The following is a 12,236-nucleotide window of genomic DNA, read 5'->3' as shown; positions in this document are numbered from 1 at the left end:
CTGGTGCAAAGCATGGATGTTCCTTGTTTGTGTGACTTAGCTATGATGAAAGCATCAATCTCTAGTAGTCAACATGTGACTTCCCAAGATGTCAACGCATATCCCCTGTCTTTCAAGAATAAGTAGCAATAAACAGTCCTTGAAGCGGAAGAAAGGGAACTATATATTTCTTCAATGATGTGCAGAACTTACCTCAGCAATGCAGGCCCCAAGAGGAAATGACTTTCATTCTCTGAATGAAAAGGGGCACCTTTATCATCCTGGGGAGCACTCTGCACACTGTGGATGTTTAATTAATGAAAACCTCTCACTATAGTGAGTGATGTTGAATTCTGACATCCCAGCTTAGGTTTCGCTGCTTCAACAAAGAAAATTTAGAGCATATTCTCAAGTGCAGAATGACAAGTTGGTAATTCTCCTCCATCATCACAGGGTCATAACATGCAACAAAAGGTTCCTACTTCTAAATCATCTATTCAGTGACTTCTAACCTGGTATTCCTCATGATCATAAATTGTCACCTCATTCATTTATACTAGACCAGCTACAATCTATGGATTATTGCGGATTTTAAGAACACTAAACACAGGATTCTCTTAATATGTTTGGCACAAAAACATTTCATTTGGCATTTAGTCTTAGTCAACATAGAGACATTTTCTAGATTTAATTGACTTCTGAAATTTTAGTCTTAAAAGGAAACACAAGAGTGACTGACTCCTTTACAAGTAAGTTTCCAGTATTGAATGGTTTTACCCCAAAATGAAGGTATCTTACTGTTCAGAATTTTAAATGTGAAGTAATAATTATATGACAAGTTTTTTCATCACATTGTTGCTGTACATTTGTAATGAATCCTAAGCAGCAAGTCATGACAATTGTGAACTATAAAGAAAAAAAAAAAAACTAAATTCCAATAGAGATTCCAAAGGTAGACTCACATATCTGACCTAAAACTAGGTGACATTAAATTTTTGTGACCAGTGCTGTGTCATTATTGGTCAGTTATATTAATGACTGAATAAAGAGTAAAACATGCATAAACAGATACACATATGCATGATGAACACACACTTATAGTCTTTGAAGTAGCAAATGTTACTACTAGCCAATCATGAAGTACTTAAAATGTAAATATGTTTCATTTTCAATTAAAATCACGTGATATTTCAGAAAGAGAAAATGATATCATTTTGTGATATTTCACAAAATTAATAACAACAATAAACAAAATAAAAATAGAAATATCTAAATATTGATATTGACCCAATACTTCTTAATGTCTTCTTATCAATATGGAGACTAATTATAATAATTGAACAAAATGGAGCTCAAGTTTCAGCTACTTTTGGGTATTTTTTCAGAACTTGTGAGTGCATGTAAGTTAGAGCCTCTAGGAGTAATGTCTTACTTTTAATCTCTGATCTGATCAATTTAACTAGTAGTTCTTGCTCTTCTGCCATTTCCTGGCATACAATGTCAATAATTCTTTTCACTAAGAGTTTCCTGGAAAAAAAGAATTGTGGCTCTGGGATGTTTCTTAAGTTTCTAAAAATGGATTCATTTAAAAGTAATTGTAAATATTAAAAATTAAGAAATTAACATTGCTATGATACTAATTACTATACTACAGATTTTGTCCAAATTAACAGGTTTTTCAGCTATGATTTACATCAGGACTTATTTCAGTATTTCACACTGTATTTAGATATTTATGTTTTACGTGCTTAAAATTAAACACAATGGTTGGGCGATATGGAAAGGATATGCTTCATTCCCTAAGAACTGAAGAGAATATTTTCCCAAGTGGTCATGCAGTTTCACATTCCCGAGAATAGTGCACACACATGACAGTTCTTTCATATCTTCACCAACACCTGGTATAACTAGTCCTCTTAATTTTAGTGATTCCAATGTATTCCTACTAGTATCTGTGTTGAAAGTTGGATTTCCCCAATGATGAATGTTGCTCATATTCATATAACCATTTCACACACACACACACGCACACACACACACGCACACTTTGATGAAGAGCCTGTTGATCTAATTTCTGGCAGTTCTTTCCTGGTGTATATGGCTATATATGCTCCAACCAAAAAAAAAATTAAGAAAGAAATACATGCTTTGCACCAGATTTCAAGAAACTGGTTACGAGACAATGCATATCTGGTTATTGGGCAGTATTAGGATGTTGTGATGATCCCTGAGAAATGAGAACAAAATGACAAGCATGAAGATTGCCACCACTTGCTGTCTCGAGAAAGTTTTCATCCTGCTGCAAATGGAGAGGGAAACTGAACAAACATAAGACCCAGAAGTGGGAATTTAAGGAATATAAGGTGGGGTATAGAGGATGTACCAGAGAGGAAACAGTTATGCAAAGGGTGGGGTTAGGAGAGGGCGTCCTAAAGGATTCAGCACAGTGCTCATAGGAAAATACATGCCAGGAAATTCTCAGTGGGTGGGAAGGGAGCTTTGGAAATCATTACAGATCAGGTCTAAGCTTCACACTAATCCAGACTGGAAAAACACATAATTCATAGAACTTTATTGACCTTCTGTGGCTTTAATGAATTTTCTTTTATTTCATGTCCTTACTTACTTACTATGTATATGTCTCTTTAAACTTTGCTTTTCAGATTATACAATTTAATCAATTATAGCATAGTTGCAAATAATCTTATTTTATTTACTTGTAGGCTTTACTCTGTCATTCGACCAGTCCTCACAAACATACTGGTGATACACATTTTTGGCTCCTCGCTGCATCGTATTCAGGTGTGTCAGCGAGGAATCTAAAGATTAAGATAAGCTGTGACTTTGCTGTTTTTACAGGTTTTCCACTGCAAGGTGGGGAGTCGTGCATGGTCACCCCAGCAGATGTCTAAGTCTTTCTGAAGCATCCACTTCCAGCTCCCCCATCAGCGACATTCAAGACACAAATTCACCAAAAGAATCACCAGTCTACAGGGGCTGTGGTGACATCAAGCAGATCTCAAATCTGACTGCAGCCTGTGTTGCTAAATGACTCAGTGATCAGATCCCTCCTCATCAGTCCTTGCGCTCCCAGCCCCTCAGCACTTAAATACCGAAAAATGTTCAATTCAGAAGTCAACCTTGGCAGCCTAGAAAAATGTGAACCAAACATTTAATTTTATTTAAAAGAGAGAGTGCGAGAAAGGAGGGAGAGAAGAAAAGAGGGAGAGAGACAGGGAGGGAGGGAGACAGAAAAAGAGATTTCATGCACATCCAATTTAGACACCTGAAAAGCATTGTTAGTACACAAGGAAGGGTCTGTCTTGGGAAAGGATGACTTTGAGATGAAAAGCGTCAACTCCCAGGGTCACTCAGGGTAAATCTTAGAAAGCTGTACCAGAATTCCTTAAATTCTTCGTCGCAAAGGTCTGGATTTTATAGGGATTGTTCCAGAAGCACATTCTCTAGAGAAAAAATGGCCCTAGTAATGAAAGTTGAAAAACCCGTTCCACTATTTACTATATTTTGCCATTTATTTTTTAATGGTGATCATATAGTAAAAAAAATGGGAGTAAGAGAAATCAGTAGAGAACCACCAATGTTCCTTATCAGACTGCATCATTCTCCCTTTGCAACTTGTCTTCCAAGGGCTATGTTAGTTAGCAGTTGCTGTGGCAAGAAAATAATCACCAAATCAGTGCATTTCATTAAAAAAACCCTATTTCAAAATGACAGATTTATATCAGTGACGATTCCGTTCTGATCAACTCAGAGATGGGGGTTCAACTCTGCTCCTTAAATCATCTTACTCTCCCTAGCCTGGAACAAACTACCCTTGTGGGATAAGAGAGAAGCAAGAAGACCCTCCACGCTGCATGGGGGCATGCGGTCAGCTGTTTACACAGGGTGTGCCTCGTGCAGACACGGTGCTGCTGGTCAAAGCATGTCCTATGGTTGATCCTGCAGCTGGAGAGAGAACGCAGGGTAGCTACAAGGAAAACTGGCAAATTCGAGAAGCTCCTCCTACAAGGGTGAGAGAAGATCACTGAGGATAATAATACAAAGACTTTGAGGCATTTGCATCTATCTACACCTATAGATTTTCCAGGACCATTGATATGTCACAATCTGCTGTCTCTATGAATGCAAAAACCAAGATATTACTTTCCCCAAATTTTTAGAACCATCTTAGTTTTATGTGAGCAAATATTTGTCATATTTATGTAGTGTTTGCATTCTGAGGATGTGCTTTAAAAACATATTTGTCTACTAAATAAGATGCTCTTTTCAGGTATTTCTAATCTTCTTGAGATATTTATCATTATTTATCCGGTTGACATATTCACTTGAAGCACAAAAGCATAAAATTTCAGGAATACAGATAATGTGCAAAATCTTCCTTAAAATGAAACTAAAAACAGGACCCTTATGAATGAAAACACTTACGAAATAGAAATATACAAAATTAATTGAACAAATAGCAAATTCTAGTGTTGAGATACGTATTTTAAGAAAAATGAAAATCTGGAAGTATGCCTTAGAGACAGAAGTCAAACACATTTAAATATGACTCTTCTTTTTTGACTATTCCTAGGATACCCAAGTTCAAATATTCCTTCAATGTAACTAATAAAATTTAAAGTATGAGAATATAATAAATAAGTTTTGTATCATATTGATTAAGAGAAAAATTAGAATGATTTATGGATCTTGTTGAACAGTGAGAGAAATAAAGTAGTAAAGAAGCTTATATGACTATATAGAATTATTATTCTTTTTTGAGCTAACATTGGTTTTACAAAAATAGATGATTCAGGGGATTAGGTCTGCACCCCCACAGGTGCATGTCCCCAGCACCACACCACACCCACAACCAAAGCCCTCATATTCTCTACCACAGATCACTGGCACCCGCTGTCTTGTGCTGCCACTGCTAGCAGCACCACTGGAAACGGGTGTGTGTGCCTGTTTACATAAAACATAAACACTCACAGCACCCACGACAAAAATAGCTGATGATCATATGACACTTTACAACATGAAATCGGAATTGCAAAGTGATTCCTGTACTTAGTCCTTATAATAACTGTATAGCATAAGCATAAATATGATCTAATTTTACCATTATATTATCTCATTTATTTTGTGCTATATCCAGGAGACAGACAAATTAGTACTAGTAGCTGGAACCCTGAAAAATCAAATTCTAATGAATTTCTTAAAATAAATCAGTGTTTCAAAAAATATATGTCTTGATGATTGCATAAACATTTCCAGTGGAGAATATTATACTCAGACATCTGTCATTCTGACCTTTTAAGAGGCACTGAAAATGTCACAGCTCGCCTGAACAGCTTCCCCAGTACATGCTGAAGTGTTCAACAAAACTTAATCTCAGGACAAACAGGGACAATGTGTCAAGCCAGCTGTTCCCAACATGTGATGACACTTTCTCCTTCAGAAAAAAACTTGTCTCTGATACTGTTCTCCACTTAGGCTGATAAATGCCAGGATGTCAATTCTTAACATATTTCAGTTTCCTCATATTTAATCTGACACAACAAGTACAGTTTTTACTCAATAGTGTGAACACAGAACTAGTAAGACTTTTTTGCTTGTAACATGATATGAACTTGAACACTGTAAGTGATTTGATTTTTATGCTAATGAGTCAAGGAGAAAAAAGAATAAGGATGAAATGCTATCATTACTGTTTCGTGTTTTCCTTTTACTCAAATTCCAAATCACATTTCTTTTTTGTTTTAAGATTTATTTATTTATGCATACAAGAGCTGGGGTACAGGCCAGAGGTGCAGGGGGTGAGAGGATCTACCAGAGACCGAGTGGGGAGCAGAGCAAGCAGACTGACTGAAATCCACTGCTGAGGGGAGCAGCGGGGAGACAGGAGAGGTCTGCTGCGCCGTATGGGTAGCTCCCTGGCCGGCCGGGGATTGAACTTGTGCTACAGAGGCTCGGATTGTTTCATAGTGTGGTGCTTAACCCCTTGCGCCAAATCACTTATTTCTTTAACTTTGTTCTTTCAAGTTCAAAGTTCAAAATGGCAACCTTATAATAGGAAAATACTGATTATATTTTGTGTTAAGTGATCTCTGCTAAGATACCTCAAGCTACCTTCTGATGTTTTTTCCTAGAGAAAAATACTTAACAAAAGAGGAAGAATATGACAATTTGATGAGTGAATAAAAATTAAGGTGATTAAACCAGAAATTCTGTTAAAATTGCATTCAGAAAAATATGTTTTATCCAAAGTTATAAAAGTTGTCTAAAGATAAAATAAAATAAAAAAAAGAGTCCACTTAGAATGACACTGAAATGAATTGGAAGGAGGAAGGAGTTAGGATCAGTATCGAGCTGTGCGGAAATGTGCACCGCATGACACATAGCAGTGTCTCAGCATGTGAGCTTTAGTATAACATGGCAAAGGCAGGTAGTGGTCAGCCTAACACTTGTTTTCCCTTTCTTCTCTGTCACTGGATTAGGGATGTAAATATATATATAAAAATATGAAATATACATAAAATATACATACTTATAAAATATACACACTTATTTTATATATATTACATATAAAAATTACATATATTTATATATATATATTTACTAGTGACCCTTAAGTAGGGAGTGATCACCTAACTAAATTTTAACCAAGAGATATGAGAAAATGCTGCATGGTGTTTCAAAGATTACCCTCTGCTATTAAGATTTTATTAGGTTACCCTGAATTAAAACAACTTATTATATTGTAATTATAAAGCCAACTATATTTTAAATCTTAATGATTTATAATATTATTAACCATAAACAAATATTCATCTCTAACTCATATTATGTTACACTGTTATTTATTATGTTATGATGATGCTGTTCTCTCTGTATTATTTATTCGTGGATGCAGCGTGAGATGCTTCTCCAATCTGGGATATGCTCCTTTCTGGACCAAAAAATAAATAAATTTCAGAAGCAGCTGATTGTTACTGAAACGTATACTTGTGTGTGATCTAGGAGAGATCCACTCACGTTCACGAAACAAGTCACACGCCAAACTTAACAGGTGGGGAAACATACTACAAATGGTTAGACATAAAATAGAAAAAAAATATACATACTTATAAGAAAATTTAAAGTTGTTTATCATTAATTTGACAGGAAAAAATTTACTAAAGACTGATATGAAAACAGTTGTGCAGGTGGAAGTTTCACGATCCATGAAGAGAACAGGAATTGAAACGATGCACTTGTAAAGGTGAGGGCACAGGTGGAGCGATCGGCCTTTGACAGCAAGTGTAGCTTTTCTTCCATGAAGGAGATTGTAAGACAGATGTAAGGCTCACATATGTTGATGTGCAATTTTCAAAAAGTTATGAGGCAAAGCATTAGGGTGGAAAATCCTACAAAAAAAAAAAAATACCAGCTGAAATTTACATAGTTTCATACCCATAATGAGGTAATTTCAACGAATGTTTGAAAACTTGATCGGTAGGAAGAGGGACAAAATGCTATTTCAAGCCTCAAGGAAATCGGAATCATTTGTATAGCAAGCCATTTTCATGGTCAAATTAATTGTGTGAAGTTAATACCAAGATCCTAATCGGAAATAGAGAGGCAATGAGACAATGAGGAACTAAATGCTCCGTATAATGATGTAAAAAATTGTCTTTCAGAACTGCAGTTCTCAGAGTATTACTCAAGCTACAGGCAGTTCTCAGAGAAGGACTGAATTCTTTCAACAGAGAGAGAGACAGACAGACAGACGCCCAGTCTAGGAAGAGCAAGACCTAGATACTCCAGAGAGAGCAATGTGCAAAGTGTTGTCTTTTTCTCTCCTCCTACTATCAGGAGTCATTTGCGCCAGAATCATCGCAAGAATCATAACACAATAAGGTACAAAAGAGTAAACAAACTGGACACACATTCCTTATTACTGCTGCTGCAGTGGGCGGGGGTCTAGGTCAGCTTGGTGCTGGTTGTAGAAGACTCCGGAGACTCCTAGGTAAGAACTAAAGCAAAGTTTCAGTGAAAGTGTTTTCTGAGAGAAGGAAGGCAGGTGTCAAGTTGACAGGCTAGGCCAGGGTATGGGTGGGGTCTAGTTTTATTTCTGAACTTCCAATTTTTATTTCTTTGCCTTCCAATTTCTTTTTGCCTACCAGCGAGCACCAGGTTGGCAAGTGCTCGGTACCCCCTGTTCGCAGAATAAAGGAGCAGAGACTTGTTAAGCTTGAGATATTGAGATTTTTACAGGAGCCTCATATTCCATGAATGTATAGATTTAACCCTCCAAGTAAGCAGCTTGCTAGTAATAAAAAATGTATTTGCTGTTTTAAATCTATATAAAACAATAGAAGCCAAGTATGCCTCCATGTATGTATTGGAACACTTGTCTACAGAGAGTCTGAGGTTAAATTGCAAAAATAATTCTAGTTCAAAGGACATTTAGCCTGTTATATGTGATTTACCTGAAAAATAAAGCTATTTTACATATAAGCATACATGAAAAATAGAACAAAAATCCAAACAAATCAAAATAGTGATCAGAATTTTATATATTATGGATCATCTTTGTTCTTCCTACTCTAAACATAAAAGGATGACAAGCATTTTTATATTTTCTTTTTTCTTTTTTTTACTATTCAGATTTGGGCAAAAAAGAAATATTTTAGTTTCATTTTGAAAACCAAATCCTTTCAATTTGCTTCTATTAAAATTAGTAAATTTCAAAACAAGATGCATAACTGAAAGTTTTATGATTTATCTTATGATGCTCTGTAAGTTTTACACAATAAAATATGTTAAGCTGTTTTATTGGAATGGCTAATGATTCACAGCCTTACATGATTATTTCCTCCAGCCTTAGTTAATTCTATTTTATAATTTATTTTGTCACAATTTCTACTTGAATGTATTACTGGATTCTTTGTATTAAGTATTATCTAATATTCACAAAATCATTATGGAATATGATTAATTATTGGATGTAAAAATTGGAATTAAGACTTCCAATTAAGTATGGCAAAAAATTATATAATGATTAGTGACTGAGCTAAAGTTTTGAATAAGAATGTATTTGATTGTTTTTCTTGAGAAATACAATACATATATTAATAAATTAATTCATCATTTGAGTATAAGGCATTTGTGTTCCGCCCAATACTGGAAATATTTAAAGAGAAGATTTATAGAAGGCAAATGTGGGAATTCATATCAAGTCAAAAATTATTCTATTGCATAAAATGAAACAGTGTAGGTCACATATTAACTGTTATATATAACGTTTTATAAAATCCATTGCCAGTAAACTCCAAGGAATTTTTTTTTCATTGCAAATAGAATTAGCACCTATAAATTTATGAGTTGATTTGTATTTTTTTCCTGAACTCTTTACTAAATTATGTACATGTGTGAGTTAAATAGGACTTATCATATCTGAATTTAGGCATTAAATACAATTAGCTTTATGATAGGCAGTTAGTAACCTCCTACTTCTTGATGTTTTAAAATAATTTTCATAATCAGTTTTATTCATATTTTTTGCATCTTTGTTCATTTTAAATTTAATTGTTTTTTATAGCTTTTCTGTGCTTTCAGGTAATATGCTTTTCACTTTTTCTTTGATATTTCATTATCAACATGTGGTTTATAGTCACAAAACAGATGCGATATTCAATAGAGGGGAATATATATATATATTTTTAAGATTTGTTTTATTTATTTATGCATTCAAGAACTGGAGTGCAGGCCAGAGGTACAGGAGGTGAGAGGATTCACCAGAGACAGAGTGGGGAACAGAACAGGCAGATCGACTGAAATCCACTGTTGAGGGGAACAGCAGGCGAGACAGGAGAGGTCTGCTGTGCCATGTGGGTAGCTCCCTGGCTGGGGATCTAACTCCTGCTTCAGTGGTTGCCAATAGCTTCTTAGTGTTGAGACTTAACCCCTTGTGCCACTAGGGAGGCCCCCAAGGGAATATATTTTATAAAATGCATAAATGTTAAAATTTAGATTGTCACAATTCATCAGATACATTTAAAATAAAATTTACCATTTACCTGATTTACATGATAAATGATGAGAGCTGTAAAAACATTTTGACTCAGGGATAGAAAGGTGGTAGCCTTATTCTACAAAAATTACAAACTATTTTGAATCAATACAGTAATCAGCTGAATCAATACAGTAATCATTAATACATGCATTGAGAGGTCACTATAATATCAAAGAAAAATGTGCTACTCATTACTGTATATGTTTCTATGAATAAAATTTGGACTAAAACCAGCATATTGTTAATTGTTTCTTAGACCATGTAACATTGAAATAATATACGTATATATGCCATAATCACATATATTGGAAGAAATTACACTGTGATCATTTTCCATATATATAGAAATGCATTTATATTCATATGAAAAATATACACATACATATATAAATGCATAGTGTATTTTGAAAGCCCACTATGTATTAGCATAAATTTAAATTAAATGTATATGTACATTTTGGCATAAAATACACACTCAATTTCCATCAGTTTTTCAATGACAATAACCACAAAACCCAAAACACCTGACTGCTCACACCACCATATCAAGCATCTTTTTAGATCATAATGCCAAAGTAGAATTCAAGAAAAGAGAAGAAAAGCAAATTTTGTGGAGAATAAGCAATGTGCCACTGAACAACCACTGGGTTTAATGAGGAAAACAAAGATGAAATAAAAAAAATAAGGATATGAATGTAAAAAAAGATAGAACATATCAGAACTTAGGAGATGTAGCAAAGGCAGTATTAAGGGGGTGGCCCTAAATCTAATAAGAATATTATTGGATTTAGGGTCCACCATAAACCAATATGACCTCATCTTAACAAATTATATTTGCAAAGACTGTATGTCCAACAAAGGCAGGTTCTGAGGTTCTAGGTAGAAGTGAATTTGGGGGAAAGCCTCTCACCCCATAATGATGAGGAATACCTTCATTAGTCAATAATTGAGAAGCCTTACTGATATGATTTGCAAGCCTAATAGAATAAAGGGCAAGAGCCCACTTACTCCATTTCATTATCTCTTTGTAAGGGAATCCCAGCACATGCATTTAATTTGGTGCCTTTTGTATTTTATCCCATTTCAAATATAAGAACTCTATTTTCTACACAAGCCAATTACTGTTATCAAATTATGCCTCCAATGCATTCTTAAGTGACATAAGTGAAGTAATCATGTTTCTCCTGCCTAGTTAATAGAAAAAAAAAACTACAAAAACACTTTAGTTACCTTGGGAAGAATAGGTAATGGATTTGGGTACAAATCTGTAAAGAATACATGAACTTGGATTGTCTTTGACCTACATTCAGACCACAATTAAGTTCTGCTCAGGTCTGCATTCATTATGTCTGGATTATTTTTGAATCTTTTACACACTTATTAAATGAGAGTGGCAGCACCTTGTCTGATTCCTCATCTGTTCTCACTTCGATCCCATGTGTCCATCTAGATGATGCTAATTTGAATATAAGTGCACTTAAAAAATAAACCAATCTGCCATTAATTTGGGAATTTGCGTCCAAGCTGGCTGAAATTTCACTTCAAAAGACACATCAGTGCTTATTAATTTGAAATCAATTCAACATGCAGGCTGCAAAAACTCTTCACTGCTCTAAAGAATTCCCATTTCTTTCAGAGCAGATAATTAGTCACAAATTCTGAGCCTATAACTGGGAAAATATGACCATGGTTACAATAGGGAGAAGACAGAGGGTGATTTCTGCAGCTATGGGGAACGCCTCATGCTCTCCCCTCCTAGTGTGAAGGAGCAGAATAATGCAATAAGGCCTCCAGCTGCTCTAGTTCCTCAGGACATCAATTAAGCCTTGTATTTCTGAAATCTGTTTCTGTTCCTCAATTATGTGCATTTTTTGGATATGTGCTTATTTCCTATAAATCACATTCTAATTATACTGAGGAGGAGGGTGAGAGCTTGAGGTTTAAGCCTAAGCCCCCTTATGGCACCATTTGTTCTGACACTTCCGTAAATACTGTACTCATTTAATATTGTTCTGGGTCTTCAATTCTGGTGCTGACACTAGTCATGTTTCCACTTAAGCGGCACCTTATTGAAGATTCCTAATATGCATTGTACCTGGAGGAAAGGTTTTAATAACATATTTATAATATCAAAAATGAAGGCAAGATCAAATATTAAAATGGTAATTAATTCTACATCTCAAATCTCATGAAATTG

This window comes from Talpa occidentalis, unplaced genomic scaffold, assembly GCF_014898055.3.
Source record: "Talpa occidentalis isolate TD23 unplaced genomic scaffold, MPIMG_talOcc4v2.1 talOcc4.16, whole genome shotgun sequence".
Lineage (NCBI taxonomy): Eukaryota > Metazoa > Chordata > Mammalia > Eulipotyphla > Talpidae > Talpa > Talpa occidentalis.
Note: the sequence above shows the minus strand (reverse complement) of the source record.